The sequence below is a fragment of the Triticum urartu genome, chromosome 7A, assembly GCF_056163025.1.
Source record: "Triticum urartu cultivar PI428250 chromosome 7A, HENAU_Tu73, whole genome shotgun sequence".
NCBI classification, from domain to species: Eukaryota; Viridiplantae; Streptophyta; class Magnoliopsida; order Poales; family Poaceae; genus Triticum; species Triticum urartu.
In genome coordinates, this window is record NC_141879.1 from 404792232 (window position 1) to 404796041 (window position 3810).

The window sequence follows — 3810 nt, forward strand, 5'->3', positions numbered from 1 at the left end:
TGAACCCGAGAAGCCTATGTAGCGCATCATCTTCATCATCATTTTCTTCCTCAACAACTTCATAATCCGTGACGCTCGAGAAAAGGCAGGAGGTCATGGGAACGGAGAGGGGAAGCGATGTTGCTTCCACCACACCCCGTTCGATCTCCATCGCTTCCCTCTGCCACTGCTGCTACAGCGGCAAGAATCAATGACGGCGGCGGCAAACCAACCCCCGCAGTTCAGGCGGCGTGATCACTATGCAAGCCCCGTCCAGGGGAAAGGGACAAAGCACATAGGCACAAGGTTTCTCTTTCCGCCACTCTCACTTATCGACAATCGAGCTACTCCGGGTTTTAGCATCATCAACGTCGGTAAGTACCATGCGAAACTCGGTTTAGTATTTACCCTACTTTGGGAAATCCTGAGTGGAGCGCTGGTGCAAATCCGTTGATCGACGCCCCAGCAAGTGTGCTCCGGCAAGGCCGTCCGCATTAGCGTGACTTCTATGCCAGCCGCCACCAGATTGTTTGAAAAGTATGGAGTGGAGGAGGGAAAATCGGTCGTACCTTGCACCGCGACCTGCCACCGCAACATACGTATGACTTTTCTTATCGCCCCCTACAGGGAGCTTGAGAAATACGCACATGGCATCCATCCTTCCCGAAGCATGCAAATGCGGCAAGCGCTCACAGTTGAAGGGGATGGGAGGAAGCGAAGACGAAAGCTAGGTCCATGCAGTCCTTGTTTCTCTTATGAGTTTAAGATTTCACAATTGTTTATCCCTAGGGTATTGAAGTGTTCGTATGAGGAAATCCTTCGTGTAATGGCACCTTGCTAGTTTCTCTATCTTCACCCTTGTTCTGTTTTGAGCCTGCTCATAGAATGAGCGGCTGCGTCGAGAACTACCAAGGAAAAACCTGTCGGGACGCATCCACACCAAGATGAATGCTAAGGGCATGCCCCTTATGACAATGGCGGCAAATATGATACCGACATGTAACCAATAAATGCATAGGGGCTAATCATATGAACACTAATGGGCGAGCTCTAGAGGGATAAACATGCAATTAAGATTAAGGAAAAACATTAGTTTCATGCGAGCATAAATACAACTATGTCTAAACACAGGGCATGCATCATGTTTTGTTACAGGACAACACGCTGATGAGAATAGTTCAACGATGGGCCTGGCGACCACGTGGGGCCGTTCGGATGGAAATGACATTGGCAGCGAGGGGGGCAGCCTCCTCCTCGTTGGTAGGAACATCCGCGCCTTCCGGCGGCTTCTTAAAGACATCAGCAAGGTCGATATCCAGATGACGGCAGGCGATGTTGCTCAATACCATGAAGAGGACGTTGCGGGCAAGCTTCCGAAATTCAGTCGTGAAGCGACCGGCCCATCCCTCTTCGTGCGCCTTCAGCTTGTCGATCAGCTTGTCGAAGAATACCCCTACATTAACGCTGGGGACCTCCTACCTGCTTGCCGAAGAGACATGCCCTTCCATGCCCATCACTGCAGTTTGAGTAGAGAGACGCCTGGCAATGTCAATCAAGCTCTTGATCTAGAGGTCGACCTACCCGAAATCATTCTCCAACTTATCATTTGCATCCTTCCGAAGGCGCCTTGTGGTGTCCTGGTCTTTCTTCAGCTGCTGCTCATGGGCTCCGCTGGATTCTGCCGAGCTCTCCAAGGTGCCAATCCTAGCCTTTAGGTCTTCAATGGTGCCGTTGGCGTTGTCAAGGCCTTGACTCTTGGAGGAGAGCTGCGATTGTATATCCTTCAAAAGGATCTCTACTTTCTGCGCCTCCTCCTTGAGGGTCGATACCTCCTTGGCGCTCTTGGCAAGCTCTTACGTCAGCTTGGCCACCTATTAGTCGAGGTCAGCCTTGGCAGAAGATGAAGTGGCAAGGTCATCGGCGAGTTTCTTCAGCTGGGTGCCAGAATCAGCATCAAGGGCATCCAGGGCAGCCTTCTGCTTGTCCTCTAGCTCCTTGGTGCGCTGCTACACGAGGAATTTTAGGTCATCGTCCTTGGCGTGGAGGGTGGCCTCAAGTTTCTCCTCCCGGGAAGAGATGTCCTGCTCCCTGGCGTCCAGAAGTTCCTTGCGCTCCGCCAAATGGGCCTCTCGGGCAATGACATCCTCCCTCGCCATCAAGATGGTCTCCTGCTGCTTGATGAGGACCTGGAACTGCATGCCATGCCAGTCACGTAGCTCGTTACCTTTGTCCCTCAACTGCTGGTCCACCTTGTTGGCGGACATGCGCTGCTCCTTGAGCGCCTGCTATTTCTGGTTGTGCCAGCACTGCATCTCCTTAATGCCTTCCACCATGGACTCCGAAAGACAAGTCCATCACGACAGCAACAGAGTCATCGACCTCCTCGACTCCTTGATAGACTGACGCCAGAATGTGGTAGAGCTCCTCATCAAGTTCCATGCTCGTCTCAACTAACGAGCCGGGGGCTCCAAGCCCAGGCTGTGTGAGCACTAGCACCAAATGGATCAAGGATGGCTGCGAGGGCCCTGCCACAGTGCCAAATGAGGGGAGGGGATCCATGGTTTGGAGGGGAACCTTCTCCTCGACCGAGGCCCCCGCCCCTAGCACGTTGTCGGGGATCTGCTCCATCTCTGTCAAGCGCTCATGGGCACCCTTGGCAGCATGTCCCTGCTCCTTCGTGGCAGCAATCTTGGCGGCTTCATCCGCGACATCTCTCCCTATCCTGGTGATACGTCTCCGTCGTATCTACTTTTCCAAACACTTTTGCCCTTGTTTTGGACTCTAACTTGCATGATTTGAATGGAACTAACCCGGACAGACACTGTTTTCAGCAGAATTACCATGGTGTTATTTATGTGCGGAAACAAAAGTTCTCGGAATGACCTGAAACTTCACGGAGCATCTTTTCGGAAAATATAAAAAATACCTGCAAAAGATGAAGGCCAGGGGGCCCACCACCTGTCCACGAGGGTGGGGGCGCCCCTGCCCCCCGAGGGCGCCCCCCTACCTCGTGGGCCCCCTAGAGCTCCTCCGACTCCAACTCCAACTCTATATATATCTTGTTTCGGGGAGAAAAAATTGGAGAGAAGGATCCATCGTGTTTCACGATACGGAGCCGCCGCCAAGCCCTAAAACCTCTCGGGAGGGCTGATCTGGAGTACGTTTGTGACGCCCGGATAATAAAGCTACAGTAAAACTCTACTAATGGTGCCACGTCACCTCGGTTACCATTGATAAACTCGAGTTAGTTCGAAACCGATTCAAATTCAAATTCAAAATCAAGCAAACAACAAAGGTTTTCAAAAGGTAAGACTAAAATGTTCGAGGGGTGACATATAATGCATAGGTAATTATGATGATGAAACCACATTTTTATAAAATGTTTAGATGCTCAAAGGTAAATAAAACAACAGCTAAAACAAATATTTAAATGCCTTTTACATAATAGAAATATGCAAAGTATTCTAGTTATTGCACCAAACTCTTTGTGACAGTGTACCAAATTGAAATTCTATCTTAGGACATGGATTCATAATAATAGAACTAAAGTAAAATAAAAACAAACCAAAGAATAATTAAAAGGAAAAGAACAAAACAGGAAATAAAAAAAGGAAACCACCCCCTTTCGCGCCGCCCTGGGCCAACCGGCCCAGCCAGCCAACCAACTGACCAGGCCGGCCCATGCCTCTGGCCTACATAGGCCTCTCCCACTCCCACTCCCCCCAAACCCTAAACGCACTCCTCCCCCCACTCCCCACGATCGCAACCACTCCCCCCACACCCCCTCGTCTCTCCCTCTCACCCGATCCAGATCGGATCGGGCCGTCCCCG

At 51.0% G+C, this 3810-nt stretch overlaps 1 pseudogene; it reads right to left on the reverse strand.

The window, feature by feature from the left end:
• Positions 1-1556: 1556 nt before the first annotated feature.
• Positions 1557-2291, reverse strand: LOC147959758 (uncharacterized; annotated as a pseudogene).
• Positions 2292-3810: the final 1519 nt, after the last annotated feature.